Genomic DNA, 17,667 nt, shown 5'->3' on the forward strand with positions numbered 1-17,667 from the left:
TGTTAATCCTGCCAGTACCTGCCTTTCTAATTCCCTCTTTCTCACTGTGAAGAGAAGGCATATTGGCCACTCTGGACCCAACTGAGTTGTTTTCCAAGAGAAGAACTTTCAATCCTTCCACGCACCATAATGAAATATGATACAAAACAGGCCTGTGTCAATAAATCTACAGGAGAAAGGTCAAGCTTACATTGCTGGACGGGATTGGCAAATACATTTGTTCCTGCAATGTCTGTGTTTTAAATGCCACCCTCCGATGAACCTGGTGCTGAAACACACTTTGGAGTTTGATGAGATGTCAGTTCTGCTCAGCCCTGATCAAATAAGATGAATGAAAGTGAAACAAGAACAAAAATATTACTTCTGTCATTTTTTTTTATGCATCGCAGGAATTGGGTCAGTTGGGGAGATTTCTCTTAAACAAATACCAATCCCTGAACAATGTCACCCATTGATCTGGCAGGGCAGCGGACAATGATCGCTTTTGCGTGGGAAAGGGCACCCGACGGGAGGAGCAAAGACCAGGGCAGCACCCATATAATGCCAGCTCCCGCTTCGCATCTTCAAAATCCGCCCACCTGCCTCCCATTCCCACTTCAAATAATCCTCTACGAGAATATGGATTTCTCCCTGCACCGAGCAAACATGGTTAAAGAACAGGATGGAATTTCTCCTGAAAGGAAGAACTAAAATCATTAACTGCTCATTTATCCAACTTAAAATATGCGAATTAAATTAAACAGAGACCTAGAGACCTGTCTGACCCAGTCTGAGGGCCATGAGGTCATGGCATGAGGTCAAGATAAATTATGAGGTCTGGGATGGGAAATGGCAAAATAGTAGTAATAGAAAAGGAGCCAAAGACCAGAAATCAGGAAGGTAGATGAAACAACAGGAGACAATGGGCAGTAGTAGGCATTATGGACCATGTCAAGTAGGGAGTGCTGGGAGCCATCTTTACCTCCATGTGGGGTAAGTCTGCATGGGAATGAAGCCAGCACAGAGCAGAGTGAAGCCAAGAGAGGGACATGGGCAAATTCCTGATGGCTGGAGCATCTGGATTCAGCCCTGGCCTCAGCCCAGTGCTCCAGACTTCTCATTTACATGTGACAGTACTTTTCCTTTCATGTTAAAAGTTTAAATCAAAAATAAGTAAAATGAAGACATGGGTACTTGCCTGCCTGATTACCCAGCAAGGGATCCTAGAGCACCACATAGAAACCAAGATTTGTGCTGGACAGAGAGGCTGACTCTCCATTACCAGTGCTCCTGATTTATGCAGGGGAAAGTGCCGGGAGAGCTCTGTCCTCTGCTTCCATAGGCCCTCTACTCTCCCAGGCTAGACCAACATAGAACCCACAGTGCAATTACTAAGAGCCTGGTCCTAAGGGGACTATTGTTCTGGACTATTGTGTCTGTTCAGCTCTTTCAAGTTTTAAAAACACACCAAGAATCACTGTGGAAAAAAATGTTTCCATGCAGTGTGAACAGAAAGGTCCCCAAACCCTCTCAAGACACAGAGACGTGCAGTCTCAATCCTGAAGTGGAAACTCCCAGCGGTATCCTATCCAGAGCAAGACCATTGCTCACTTTGGTATCCTTGATGTTTAGTGTATGGTTGGGTGCCTAGGTGGGGTGTATGTGTGAGTGTGTGTGTGTGTGTGTGTGTGTGTGTGTGTTTCCAATGAAAGTGCAAAGATCTTCTGAGTCATCTTATCTATGTCAGAATCCCCTACTATTCCATGAAGAAAATGCTGGTTAAAAAAAACAAAATAGTTATCTGAACCATGGAGCTCAAATTATAATATTTGAAGATAACAGGGACCTTCCATCAAAACTGGGTGAGGAAGGATTCTGGACTGGGGTGAATGAGAGCACTTGATTTGGTTACCAATTTCTTCTCCCTTATTCCCACAGACTCCAAAAGGTATTCATTATTTTTTTTTGCCAGAGCCTCTGAATGATAATATGTAATTCATTGTTTTTTCTTAGAAACTTTTCCTTTCACTTTCCCCCAGTGAATATGTTGGATTTACAGAATTTTCTATTATTCCCCTTAACTGATATTAGACCCAAGGAAAAGTTGTTGAGAGATACTCCTGATGCCAAGGTATTCAGGAATGCCAGCGTCTTCTGGGCCAGCGGATGGAGTACCGTGAGATGTTCTGAACAAAGAGAGAATGGAAGTGGCCATTAGTGAGAGTGAAGGGAAGATGGGGGTGGGAAATTCTCGTTTCTTCTGATGATTATTTTGTTCTCACTCCCTGACCTACACAGTGGGTTTCACAGAACTTGCCAATGGCTGAGACTGGGAGATGTCTCTCTTTTTTTTTTTAAATTTATTTATTTTCAGAAAAACAGTATTCATTATTTGTTCACACACCCAGTGCTCCCTGCAATCCGTGCCCTCTATAAGACCCAACACCTGGTACCCCGACATCCCACCCCCCGCCCCTTCAAAACCCTCAGATTGTTTTTCAGAGTCCATAGTCTCTCATGGTTCACCTCCCCTTCCAATTTCCCCCAACTCCCTTCTCCTCTCCATCTCCCCATGTCCTCCATGCTATTTGTTATGCTCCACAAATAAGTGAAACCCTATGATAATTGACTCTTGCTCCTCTGTGTCCACCCAGATACTTGTCAGGACACTTCCTGCGTACCCATTGCAAGGTTCAGAAAAAAACCAAAAAACAAAACTGAACTTTGCACTGGGGTGCACCACTTGTGTTCCTATTGCAAAAATGGGACTAGTCACACTGCCAAACCACCTCACATCATGTGACTTTTCTCCTTCTCCTTGACCTTAAGAAATGCCTCCTCTACATTTTGATAGTTCGTGCTGGTTTCAAATTTGTTTTATGTAATCATCCCCAAATGCCTCAGTTGGGCTGGTAGCACTGTTTTAGAAAGCATGAACTTTATGACAAAACAAAAGAATAAAACCCATTCTGTATGCTTCTAAAATTCAGATTCATTGCTTACATAAAAGACAGGTTATTAAAAGGTACACATTCTCCATGTGAGAAGAGGAAAAAAGAAAGAAAGCAAGAGGCAAACCATAAGAGGGTCTTTTCTTTTTTTTCTTTTAAGAGAGGAAGAGAGGCAAAGTGAAGGGGGTTTTTGAAAGGGGCAGAAGGAGAGAGAGAGAGAGAATCCCAAGCAGGCTCCACACCAAGCACAGAGACCGGTGCAGGGCTTGATCTTACACCCCTGAGATCATGACCTGACCTGAAATCAAGATTTGGATGCTTAATCAACCCAGGTGCCCCAAACCGTAAGAGACTCTTAACAGCAAAGAATAAACAGGGTTGATGAAGGGAAGTTGATGGGGGGATGGGCTAGATGGGGGATGGGTATTAAGGAGGGTACTTGTGATGAGCACTGGGTGTTCTATGTAAGTGATGAATCACTAAATTCTACTCCTGAAACCAGTATGTTAACTAACTAGAATTTAAATAAATATTTGAAGAATAAAAAGTACATGTTTTCATTGTTAATCTTTTTCATTATGTAATCATCATCATCAGTCATTTATTGACCATTTCCTAAGTGCCAAACACTGTGCTAAATGTTTACATGCATGATCTCTGTTTATTTGTCTTCTGTATTTATCCATGGCTTCCATTGCTGGCAAAAAAAAAAAAAAAAAAAAAAAGACACCCTTGATATCCAGGTAACACATACTTATTTTGAATGAGGTAGAGGGCATGCACCAAACCCATCAATCCTAGAAGCAGAGGTGGTTCCCCTCAAACACCAAGAGCCATGCTTACTTGCAGGGAGCTTGTCAACACAGCTGAATAAGACACAGGACAGCAGTGCTGTTTAAGTGGGGTGGGAAAAGGCTATGGTGACCAGAAGTGACACTTTCCCTGCTCCATGTCCACAGTGCCAGGGAGGGTCAGTACCAGAGCTAACCAGATCTACACCTGTGGGAGAGCAGACACAAATAAGTTAGATGTCCTCAGTGCTCAACATTAATATGTTTGTATTTGTACACCAGCAATCCCTTAATAAATACATTCTCTCTTGTCCCATTGAAGTATTCTGTAAATAAATAACAAAACACCTCACTTTTGCTGACTAATCATTTTTCCTTTCTGTCCGGGTGCCAGTTGCACTTTATAAATGGCTTTAATTTACAGTGCGTTATGTTTCCTTCTATTTCTCGCCTCTAAATCCCCGTGCAATATTTTGTATCCTTTCCCAAGATAGTTTAAGTGTCTTTAGCCTTTTCAGTGAGGTGTGGGGGTGTGTATGAGTGTAAATGTGTGTGTTTGTGTGTGTGAGTGTGTGTGTACATGACAACACCATCTATCTATTTTATTCCATCATTTCTAAATGGATCAAATGAAGTTTGTGATTTTTGCCAACTGTCTTGGAATCATTATGTGTCCATTAATATCAATTATATTTGCTCTGTATAAATCAGCCCCTGGAAGACTGTGGCCAGAGCAAGGTTATCCTTTTGGTGTGAACATGGAAGCAGAGACTGAGCTGGGGATGGGAACGTTCATTGTTGAAGCCACAGCAGATATCATGTTGTCAGATCTGGCATCTATGTCAAGTGTCATTCTTTGAAGACTCATTTGAAGCTTTCTCCAGAAAACACCAAGCTGCACTTTTTAACATAAGGCAAAATAGCAACTACTGTTTAGTGACCTATGCAAAGTTCTCTCTTTGCCCAGCTTTGTTAATCTTCACAAAGAAACCTGAAGGGGTCAGTGTTACCAGTATCCCCATTCCATAGATGGAAATCTGAGGCTGGGAGAAGGGAAGTCTTTTGCCCAAGGTCATTCGGAGACTTTAAAAGGCCCAGCTGCATTTTGATCTGATGCCAGAGCCTGCCTCTGAATCTCTAGCCAGTAGAGCCAGAGTCGGATTTCTAGCGGTGGCAGAATAAGAACCATGCTTGACAAAGTAGCAGTATCCAACACAAACATTTGTTCTCTCAGTTTCCATGGGTCAAAGACTTCAGCCCCTGCCAGGCAGGAATCTCCACAGGACAGCTGGGATAGCTTCACAGCATGGCATCCCGATTCCCTCAGAGCAAGTGATCTGATAGAGAGGAGACGACTACACCACCTTCTATGATCTGTCTCTGACCTACACACACACACACACACACACACACACACACACACACTCTTCTACTTTATTCTACTCTCAGGTGCAAGTCATCAAGTACAGCCCCCCACTCAACAGGAAAGGACTACCCAAGATTGTGAATACCAAGAGGAGAGTACCCTGCGGCCATCTTGGAGGCTGCCTACCACAGGCGGCTTCTCAAGAAATGGGATATTTGCTCTGAGAGCTCAGCAATGAGAACAGTGCCCTTCAGAGCACAAATCAAGGCCTTGACATGGGAGACAGTAAGCCTAAAAGCAGCAGCATCTATGTATTGGGTGGATGACGAGGGAGACTAGTGAGCAGACCTTGCTTCTCTTAGTTCTGACAAAATCCTAGACTACTCATGCTTCTACCTCTTCAGATGTTTCTCTTCTTCCCCCACTTGGTTTCCCTTCCAGCCCGAGGTGTAGATGCGAAGTCCCATGCCCCAGGTGGCTTTGACCCCTGTTCCTCCACTAGGCTGTTCTCCCACCCAGTGTGCCATTTCCCCACTCCCCTAAATGCTGACCTGCTCCAAAGCCCACCAGAGCCACTGCCTTGTCTCAGATGCCTCCCCTGAGGCCCTACCCATCCTGTCCCCTTTCTCTGATCACGTGCCTTGAGGATCTCACATACACAAGACTTGGCTTAGTAGCAATGTCTATGCCCTTCTTATTTGTTGCTTATATCTCCAATTTCTTCAGGGAGAAGAAAATGTTTTGCTCATTTCTGACATTCATAAAGACCCCTGTGTCAGTCAGGTTCTGGTGCCCAAGAACTGGCTCATGCAGACTGGAAATCTGAGGAGTTACTCAAAGAATTAGTATATAAGGTTTAAAGAAATGAATAGGAGGTCGTAGAGTATCTAGGGCTACCCACAGCAGCCAGCCATTCCTTCCCTAGACCTGAGGAAACAAGGAGTGGGATCCCAAAGGGAGAGAGGGTTATAGGGAAGGAATCACCCAAGAGGACCTGTGTCCTCCAGAGCCATCCACAGTGAGCTGGCAGGGAGAGAACAGGAGAAGTAAACCCTGACTTCCTTCTCCCCTTACCTTCTCACTTTCAGTGGCAGCTTCCATAGCCCAAACTCAACTAGAAGCCAGAGGTTAGGGGCGGGGTGGGGGGTGCTGATGACGTAATTCATAGGGGTCAGCCTCTGGGGCATGGACCAGAGTGGGGAAGAGTGGGGAATGGATCTGGAGAAGCCAGTGGAAGCTCCATAGCAAAAACCCACAGTGCCAGACCCAGAGCTGGTGCCAACCTAATGCTGCCTAACGCCCTAGAGCTTTGCCCAGTCACCTTCTGGAACCTGCTTAGTCCCCTACAGCCTCCTCCTAGAACTCCCCTGACAGGATATCTGCCCCATTTGAAATCCTCTTCCTGCGTATTAGTTCCACTTTCCTCAAAAGGTTTATATATGAATCACTGACTTTTTTATGGGACTATCCTGGGAAAGTACATTGTATTTGTGTTAAGATGGACCCACCCTACGTTCACAGGGAGCTGACAGTGGAAGTAACATCCACACACCCCCCAAGGAGAGCAGGTGCCTCCATGACTGAGGAGTCCTTTGAAGGGGTGGGAGCATTGGTCTCCATGATAATTCACCCATTCTTCCATCTGGTTTCTTTACAGTGGAATTTATAAAGCCATTGTTGGAGTTTATGCCAAAGCTCTTGCTTTTAATTAAGTGGCCTAGTTTCAGTAAATAGTGTGACAGGGACGAATCTATCAGTGGAGACTGATGTTATGAGCAAAAGAGCTGCCAAACCCAGTGGAAATGCAGCCCCCATATGGCAGGGCTTGGAAGGAGCTGCTTTGGCAAGGCACTTCCATTTCAGTGATCACAGACCAGACAGAGGCCTCCAGAAGTGACCCGGGGATGGAAAGGAGCCAGGATGTGTCTTTTCCAAGAAGAATAGCAGCAGACCCCAGGCTGTCTCAGGGATGTCTGAACCCTTGAACAATTGAAAGGGGCCTAGGGACTGTCTTCCCAGCTGCTGGGCCTGGGTCCAAAGATGGGGCTGGTCCATAGTGCCATTTTACCACAGTCCACAGAGAAATGAGAGCAACTAAGTGAGGTATTTTTAGCAGCTAAAAAAAAAATTCAGTTTCAAGAGTTGTTTTTAATTTTATATTATTATAACTTATATTATTCCTTCTTTCTTTACCTGGTATGAAAACATCTTCTCTTTAACAAGAGCTGATTATAGTAGACAATGGGGTTTTATAAAAACATATATTTAATGTCCTAACTTGAGCTCTCCCAACTCCCTGACACACAGAGATTAAAAAATATTAATGGCCTATGGAATCCCAAAGGCTGAAAACTCACGATGTAGTGATTAATAAAAATACTCATGTTCAGATGCACAGACTGAGATTCTGAGTCTTAAAACAGGTCCAGGAGAGTTGGCCGAACACCCTGTCTTCCCACAGCCTTGGGGCTTTCCTCCAGCTCTCACCACTTGGTAAGGGGAGGAGAAAGGCCGTGGAGCCCTCCTGGGATGACCTTCTCCAACAAGGCCGGCAATGCCTGGCACTCTGGACATTATAAACAGAAGCGTCATCACATGTGTAAGACTCTGGTCATTTCTCCTCCGGCTCTCTTTCTCCTTTGACTCACACACAGTTCAGATGGCATCCACAAATTCAGCTCCCCTTGTGAAAGTCCATATTTTACTGCCCAAGAAGAGGGAACTGAGATTCAAATTTGGCAGGTGTAACCCCTTAACCAGCAGTAGCTGGTCCCTGGCAAGTGATCTAACCTTTCAGACTCCCTAGTACTCTCTTACTTACTCACTGTTCACCAGACTAAAGCCCCATATGGTTTCCCCACGTCAGTCCTGTTCACAGTTATATCTACAGCACCTAACACAATGTCCAGCATATAGTTAGCACTTAGAACACATGCAATCAACGAATCACATTCTGTAAGGATTTCAAGGCTGAAAGCCACACTTCTTTATCTGTGGAATGTGAGTGACAATGATAGTTTCTGCATTACATTCAAGTAAGTCTTTGCAAAATCAAGATCAGGGCTATAACGGCAAATTGTCAATTCCTGGCCACCCAGCCTCCAGGGATGGTGGCAAGGACAGTCACAACCTGACCAGGGGATAAGATTTCTCATGACCGGGCGCCTGGGTGGCTCAGTGGGTTAAGCCGCTGCCTTCGGCTCAGGTCATGATCTCAGGGTCCTGGGATCGAGTCCCACATCGGGCTCTCTGCTCAGCAGGGAGCCTGCTTCCCTCTCTCTTCTCTCTGCCTGCCTCTCCATCTACTTGTGATTTCTCTCTGTCAAATAAATAAATAAAAATCTTTAAAAAAAAAAAAAAAGATTTCTCATGACCCAGTCCTGGGAGGTAGCAGCTGTGCAGTAGGATTCATGGAAATCCAGAAAGGCCCAGAATGGGCTCTGCAGAGGTTCCCAGAGCGGCTCTCCCTGAAAATAAATTAAAGGGCATACACCCAGCACATCCTGGCTCCCTCCCAGAACTGGGCTGCCTTACTCAGGTGTCTTTCCCATCAGGAGACACTTTCACAAAGTTGGTATTTGTGTCACACGGGGAGATTTCAAAATGCTGTATTTGGAAACATGAATGTGTAATGTCTCCCTGGAAATCTACACCTTCTCAGTGAAAGATACAAGTGCAGTCCAAGACAGACATGTTTAATTAGTGAGCAAACTTGACATTTCCAGTGTTTGGACTAGACAGAGAAAAAGCCAAGAGCAAACCGAGATCTTTTCTTCATCCCCTCCCCCCAGCTTGCTGACAGAAGATAATTTATTGGGTTTGAAGGAAAAAAAAAAAATGTCTTTACAATAACAGGAGAGAAAAGGCCAGAAGATCCAAGGGTGGGTATTAAATATTTGTCACCACTAGCTGTGTATCTCACCATCTCCCACATTCCTGCCCTCCTTGGAGTGCTGCTCCATCCACATGTATGTAGTCACAGTGGCATTTCTACCCCTCCCCCACAAGTGCCTGCAATTCCAATTTTTTTGATAGGTAACACAACTGTGTCCTCCTCAAGCCATGATCGATTGCTTGACTCCGAACTGCTTTTGCCCCCGCCCGACACCAGTCTACCCGTTTCTGCTAAGCAAACTTCGCAGGGCCTGATTTGGTGCTCCTCCCCTTTGCCAAAATTGTCAGCAATTCTTCAACTATTCAACAACGTTGATTGAACGTCTTTCACACGCCAGGCACTGGCTGCCAATGGTGACTAACGTTGCCTTAAAATGAAGCCCAGAATTTAAGCTGGTATTTTGTAAGACCCTAACATACCCTTCCAGGTTTACCCCTTTCCAGCACCCTCCAACCTTACATTCTAGACACATCCGCTGCCTATTATTTCCCTCACATTCTCTGTACATCTCCACCTTCAGACGCACCTTGACTGAGAAACTTACATGCATAGCGCTGGACACTTTTGATCCACTTTCTCATTTATTATCCATGCATTATTTACAATAAGACCAGGATTCTTATTGATCGTGCCTTTGGTGACACAGTTTCCCCCCAATCCACAGTGCTCTTATCTCCTCAAGCTCGCTCATTCTTTAATGGCCAAGCTAAATGTCACACCTGACACTTCCGGCTAGTACTAATATCACCTATCATTATGCTACTATAGAACCTTCCTTAAAGTTCCTTTATACTTCCTGACACTGTTTGCAGATACTTCTGATGGCAGAAGACTCCAGAAATTGATAATGGAGGGACTGTATCAGTCAGAATCCAATCAGGAAAAAAGAAACCACTCTCATGTACCAAACAAAGGGAACGTTGATTAGACAGAGCAGGGAAGAACAGAAAAACGAAGTCAAGGATGACAGTCCAGGCAGAGATTAGCAATAATAAAAATCTGCTACCCGTATGAGACTAGGAGGACAATGGAAGGTGGTGGGATTTGGTCATTCAGCAGGAGCTGGAAATGTGGTATAGGTCATGTAGTAAGAGCCAGAACCTCCAAGAAGACAGACCTTTACCAGGGATGTTGTTACAGGCAGTGGGGGAGTGATAGCCTGTCTTCTCTCTCCCCACAGTCATTTGATTCCCCACCACTGTGACCTTTGACTGAGCCGAGATGGAAGTCAGCAGACATGGGAATCTAGGTCACCCTGCCCCATGACCGGGAGCAGAGCAGGACAAAGGTAGAATTGTGCAGCGCCAAGCCAGTACCTCCGACTTCTGAAACTATAACATTCGATTGAAGTTACGCAGGATCCTTTAACTCATCTACAATATGAAAGTTCACATAACAGGCTTAAGGAAATGCAACCTCCAACACAAAGCTTATTTCACTCATTTGTCCTCTGTCACCAACCGTTCTTCACTCAAGCACAGTCACCCTGAGACTGCATTGAGACCTTGCTCTCTCCCAGGAACAAGGCTCATGTCTCATTTCTTACCAAGCTCAGCTCCTGGTTTTGTGGAGTAGCTTTATTTGCCCCAGTGAGAGTCAAGATGACATTTCTCCGCTGATGCCTCTGACCCTAGAGACTGACCTTTGCCTCCTTGGTCCCTCCTCTGCCTGGAAATTTTCAGGCCCTTCCTGGGTGTGAGGGAAGTGTCCCACTAGGGGGCAGCAGAGAGAAAGATTAAGGCTGTGGTCGCTGGATTTCAGTTGTGTGTTCAAATCTACCCTCTGCTCCCTTCTGGTTACTGACCTTGGTCTCTGACTTGACCTCTCTAAAGTCAGAGCCCCCTCATCTGAAACATGTGGACAGTGATAGCTCCTGCCTCATAAGGTCATCATGAGGGTTAATGACTACAAGGAGAAGCAAGAAGAAAACCCATAAACATCTGTAAACTTACCACTCAGAGATAACTCATTTATCATCATTTATTAAAAATGTCTTTTATCAAAAAATGTCATTTTTCTGTGTAACTATTTAGTCTCTTCCTTGTAAATATTTCATTTTTAAAAATGGGACTAAAGGGTATTAATTATTTTAAAAAGTAATCCTCCCCCCCAAAAAATACCATTTCTTCAACATCTTTCTGTGTCATTACATACCATTTTTAATGGCTGCATTGGTATAAATATGCTGTGCCTTGTTTTATTTAACAAACCTTGCTTTTAAACATCTTCTGAGGATGGCTGGGTGGCTCATTTGGCTAAGTGTCTGCCTTCGGCACAGGTCATGATCCCAGGGTCCCAAGATCAAGTCCCACAAGTTCCTGTGCTCCTTGCTCAACAGGGAGCCAGTTTCTCCCTCTACCTGCTGCTCCCCCTGCTGTGTGCTCTCTCTCTCATTCTGACAAATAAAGAAAATTTGAAAAAAATAAGAAGTAAAGATCTCCTTCTGTGGACATTTAAGATGTTTCCAATTTTTCACCATTATCAAACATGCCTCCAAAATACTTCTGAAAGGGACAAAATACCTCCTTTTCCTCTGAGCATTTTAAATACTTTGGGCTCCAAAGGAACATTGAATTTTCAAGCAGACTCTGATCTCTTCACAAACTGCCTGCAACACGGCCAGGAGCTTTCTCATCTGTTGTTATTCTATCCCATCCTTGCAGCCTGGCTACAAGGTCAGCCCTCGCAGGTTGCTATAAGCAAGTCTGAAGAATAGGTTTTAGACCTTGCTGGCTTTCTTGGCCTTTCTCTAGACGGAATCCATCCAGGAGTTTTCTTTGGGTTGTGGGCCAGTGTTAAAGGTGCAGGGGCCTTCTCCAAAGCAACACAGATGCCTTATTGCCAATGACACATGATGTCACAAGCCTGGATTATGATGTATGACCAGTGTCTTCTGTTCTCTCAGGACCCGCAGGACAGGCTTTGTGTTATATATGAAGCTGTTGAAATGATTCTTTACTTTTCATGCTGTTCTCCTCAACTGAGACGAGCCCCTGGGAAAGCAGATCAGACTCCCCAGATTAGAAATAGTTTAGAAGCAGTAGCTAATGGGATGTGGCTAATCTCTAATCTAGGACCTCCTGTGCAATTATTACAGAGTGGGTACCGATTTCCTGGAGAAAATTATGGGGCATAGGAAGAAGCCTGACCTCTAATACCTACATCTGCACCTGAGTGAGAGAGAAACACTTAGGCTTTTGTAAATTCCTCTGATAAAATCCATAAATCTCAGGGAGAAGTGACATAATAGTTCATAAATAACCACTAGCCTCACACCAATATTTCCTCGTGGAATGGAGTGTGTATTAGTTTGCTAGAGCCACTGTAACAAGGTAATATAGACGGGGTGGCTTAATAGTAATGCATTTCTTACATTTCTGGAGACTAAAAGTCTGAGATCAGGAAGTCTACAGAGTTGGTTTCTTCTGAGGGCTTTGAGAGAAAGATCTGTTCCAGGACTTCCTTCTTGGCAGTTAGATGGCTGTCTTCTCCCTGTTTCTTCACATGCTCCTCTTCCTGTGTGTGTCTGAGTCCAAATTCTTTTTTTTTTTTTTTTTAAAGACTTTTTAAAATTTGACAGAGAAAGAGACACAGCGAGTGAGAGTACACAAGCAGGGGAGTGGGAGAGGGAGAAGCAGGCTCCCCGCTGAGCCGAGAGCCCAATGCGGGGTTTGATCCCAGGACCCTGGGATCATGACCTGAGCCGAAGGTAGTCGCTTAACCAACTGAGCCACCCAGGAACCCTGTGTCCAAATTCTTATAAGGACACCCATCATACTGGATTAAGGCTCATTTTAATGACCTCGGTTTAATGTACTTATCACTTTAAAGATCCCACTCCAAACCCAGCCACATTCTGAGGTCCTAGGGGATTAGGACTTCAATACGTGAATTTTGTCAGGACATAATTCAGCCCATAACGGTCTAACCACATGAATTAACATAGAAAGAGCTAACAAAATATGGATTGGAAAAAGCAAATTGCAGAATAATATATTCTATATGCTATAATTTATGAGAAAATTGTAAAGCCCATAAAGTAATACCCTACCTTTCTTTATGAATTCACAAATGATTGGTATGTAGAAAGGAAAGATAACCACAGACTTCATGATGGGTATTCTCTTTGAGGAGGAGAGAGAGATGGAATTGTGACAGCTTAAAAAGACAAACTTGACTGTGCCTCTAATGTATTTCTTAAGCTGGAGCCTATATGACAAAATATCAATATTCATTCATTCATTCATTCATTCAATCTTGTGGTGATTGCATATATGTTAAGCAAAATACTCTGTGTTCTTCTTTACTTTTGATATTTTTATGATTTTTAAAAAGGGTCATTAAGGAAACCCTTGTTCTATTTTGCTTCTCTGATGTCCTGGGGAGTGATGGATTTTACTCAGTTTACTTCTTGGGGTTGGAGGGAGGATCACAAGAGCCCCGCCTTCCAACTCCATCCCCCACTTTCTCCTCCAAGGGCTCTATATGCCTGTAAAGTGTTTATCAGCCTCAAGCAGGAAGGAAGTTCCCTGCCCCACAGACTTCAGAAGAGAACATTGGAACAGCCCGTGCTTTGGTCTCTATTTTGTGCCAAGCGCAGGGCCGTACTAGGTAAGGGTTATCTATCTCCCCATTGTGTGAAAGGGGAAAAGTCCTCAGGAGACATGCCCGCCAATTAGAGAACATCTGAATCTTTTTAAAATTTTTTAAACTGTCTTCATTTCATGGCTTTTTTAATTCCACAATATCACTTGAATCCCACAAGAACCAGTGGGCCAGCCAGGGCAGACAGAAGTGGCCCAGCTTCCAGTCCTGGATTCCCAAGGTGGTTATGTGTGATTTGACCACAATCCTGCCCCGTGTTTGAGGAAGGTCAGCTGCTCCTACAGAGCACATTCCTCATGGTCACTGGAACACACAGATCACTCCCTTGAGAATTTCAACACGTCCATTTTCTCCCTGACTCAGTTGGCACCTACCACCTTGTTTTTTATTTCATGTTTGATCCCCTCAGCTAGACTAAATTATAAGATCAACAACTCAAGAGGCCACACTCAAATGTGCAAAAATGGAACAGTCTTTATAGTCTATAACCAAGTGAAGTTCCTTATGAATCTCATCTTGCTGAGTGGTGATGGGGCATGAAGGATTTAAACTTCCTGATATCAGTATCAAAGGGTTACTGACATTCTCAGGTAAGCATGGAGGGATTTCAGTATTTAATCAGGAATGTCTTCTCTCCACCTTCACTGGCTCTTATATTTTAAGATGATGCTAAGTTCAAGGGGGATTTGGGGTGACAGCCTAGTGATGCTGAGGTAGGATCTTCAGGACCTAGTACTTTTCGGTGGGGGTGGGGTATAGAGAGGAGGTTCTGGTCTGCTTGTGTTGGAGGTGGCCACTGAAGTCATGGTTGTGAAATGTATGGGCCCTGAAGAACCAAGCCTCCCTTGGTCCCAGCTGACAGTGCCCTGCTCAAGCTCTAGGGAGCCTGCAGTGCAACTCAGCTACCAGCCTCATCTCCTCTGAAAGCCTCTGAAATCTTTGCACTTTGTCCATGACTCACTAGACTCAGGAATGCTTGAGAAATGGTGATAGCTGTGTTCTCTTCTTACATGATTTCTTGCTAGTCCAGGCTACAAACTAAGTGGGACCAAGCTATTCCAGCTTGTTGAACAGGAAGAATTTTTTCTTAGAGGTTTGCAATATTTTCCAGACTAAATCTCAAGAAATATAAAAAACAAGTTTTCCTGAATCGGAGGTTATCCAAATTTATGGGAGTAATTTGTTTAGGTCTCCACCACTTCTTCCCACAAGGGGTGATCCAGAGCTACCATTTCTTATTTCTTGCTTGCCTTCCTTTATCTCCCCTCCTGGGAAGGTCTTTTTCCTTCTTTCCTAATGGACACTCTATACCGGCTCCTAAATTTTCTCTAACATGGTCAATAAGGAGGCTCTAGAGTCCAAGGTAGCTAGGCCTGCCTATTGATTTATAAATGGGGCAGCTCTAGGAATTTAGAAAATATTTCCTTTTGACAACCTAACTATGGTCTTAAAAAGTTAGCTTTGAGATGCAAAACCCACCAGGAAAACAAGATGTACAGGAAATGAATATCAGAAACTACTATTGCTGTAGTGCAACCATAAGCATCTTGGGGGGTGGGGACCCAGCACAAATCTGAGTAAAGAGCCAGCAGTCACATTAGTGTTTGTTGAATTGTGGAAAGAAGAACTATAAAGGATATTTCACTCCACTATAATCACCTCTTACTCTCTGCCACACCAAAGTCTTGACAGAGGTATACCAGATGACTAAAGTGCCACTCCTAAATTCTAACTTACCATTTCTTGAAGTCTTCTAGATTTTCTCCACTTCTCCCTCTCCATTTTTCTCCCCCCTTGTTCACCTATTAAAAAGCTGGGCAACTGCTTTGAAATGTCACACCTGAAGTTAGCTCAGCTTGAAAAGTTTAAAAATAGTCAACTTGAGGAACAAAGGTGTTTACCAGAAACAAACACTGTTAACAGCTCCTCCTTGACACACTTCAAGTTCCCACAGGGTGACAGAGTTGATGTGTGAACAAGGACCCTCCTGCTTCCTTCTTCTGCTTTCTACCAGACTTCAACATCCAGACTCCTTTCTTCCTGGGCAAGCTGGGTATGCCCCAGTCTTAGGAAACTGAGAACAAGAGATTTTCTTCTTCACTTACCTGAATCCTTGACCCTTTGTTACAGTCTGATTACTTCCATTTCTTTTCATGTTACTGATGTAAAAAAGTAAAAGTTTTGTTCTACCACTTATCCTGTATTACAATCACACTTTTTTTGTTTATAGACATGCAATTTAATAATTAAGAGCAGAAGCTTTGGAACAAATAATCCAATCGAGAAATGGGCAGAAGACATGAACAGATATTTCTGCCAAGAAGACATCCAAATGACCAACAGACACATGAAAAAGTGTTCAATATCACTTGGCATCAATTCAAAACCATAGTGAGATACTACCTCGCACCAGTCGGAATGGCTAAAATTAACCAGTCAGGAAATGACAGTTGCTGCTGAGGACATGGAGAAATGGGAACCCTCCTACACTGTTGGTGGGAATGCAAGCTGGTGTAGTCATTCTGGAAAACAGCATGGAGGTTCCTCAAAAAGTTGAAATAGAGCTACCCTATGACCCAGCAATTGCACTAATGGGTATTTACCCTAAAGATACAAATACAGTGATCTGAAGGGGCACATGCACCTAAATGTTTATAACAGCAATGTCCACAATAGCCAAGCTATGGAAAGAGTCTAGATGTCCATCAACAGATGAATGGATAAAGAAGATGTGTGTGTGTGTATGTGTGTGTATAATGGAATACTACGCAGCCATAAAAACCCTGAAATCTTGCCATTTGCAATGACGTGGATGATGGAACTAGAGGGTATTATGCTGAATGAAATAAGTCAATCAGAGAAAGACAATTATCATATGATCTCACTGATATGAGGAATTTGAAAAACAAGACAGAAGATCATAGGGGAAGGAGGGAAAAATGAAATCAGATAGGGTTTCATAACCCTCATAAGAGACTCTTGATCTCAGGAAACAAACTGAGAATTGCTAGAGTGGACGAGGTGGGAGGGATGGGGGGATTGGGTGATGGACATTGTGGGGGTATGTGCTATGGTAAGTGCTATGAATTGTGTAAGACTGATGAATCACAGACCCGTACCCCTGAAACAAATAATACATTATATGAAAAAAAAAAAAAAAAGAATTCAACTGAGGTGCCTGGGCGGTTCAGTTGGTTAAGAATCTGACAATCTTGCTTATGGCTCATATCATGATCTTGGTGTCCTGGGATCAAGCCAGTGTCGGGCTACGTGGTCAACAGGGAGTCTGCTCAGCAGGGAGTATGCTTCAGGATTCTTTCCCTCTTCCTCTGCCCTTCCCCTTGCTTACGTGTTCTCTCTCTTTCTCTAAAATAAAATAAAATAAATAATTTTTTTTTTAAAAAAAGGCTTTGGAACAAGTTTATTTGAGTTCAGATTCCTGGCTCAGCTACCTGCCAGGCATGGGACTTGAGACAAACAATTAACCTCTCTCTTCCCTGGTTGCTTCATTGGAAAAATAGAAATAATAGTCATTCCTAGCTCATAGGGTGGTTGTAAGAGCTAAACGACTTAATATACATAAAACCTTAGACTAGGGCTTGACAGTCACCTTATGTGAGTGCTTGCTGTTACTAATATTTTTCTGGATTCCTTTCCTCAGCAAGGTCATAAACTCCCTGACAGCACCTACACTCTCGGTTCGAGGACTTCAGCACCAAGAAAAAGATCTGATACAGAATAAATGGCTTAGTCACAATTTTTAAAACACTTAAAATCCTGTGTGTGTGTGTGTGTGTGTGTCTATGTATATATATAGATCTATATATATGATACCTATTATGGAATAAATAAGTATTTGGTGAACAATTGAATGAATGGGCCTATTTCCACTTTTTAGGATCATCTCTGCACCCAACCATGCTGTCCTTTTTTCTGCTCACCCTTTCCCTGATTATTCTTAGTACCAGTCACATGCACATCCTGATTATTATTTTTAGTTTATCAGGAATGGTGGTGTGAGATGGGGCATGGCAGGGGCATTTTCACAGTCTGGACGATTGATATGATCAAAAGTCGCCT

The sequence above is a fragment of the Mustela putorius genome, unplaced genomic scaffold (assembly GCF_011764305.1).
Source record: "Mustela putorius furo isolate JIRA1106 unplaced genomic scaffold, ASM1176430v1.1 tig00000174_pilon_pilon_pilon, whole genome shotgun sequence".
NCBI classification, from domain to species: domain Eukaryota; kingdom Metazoa; phylum Chordata; class Mammalia; order Carnivora; family Mustelidae; genus Mustela; species Mustela putorius.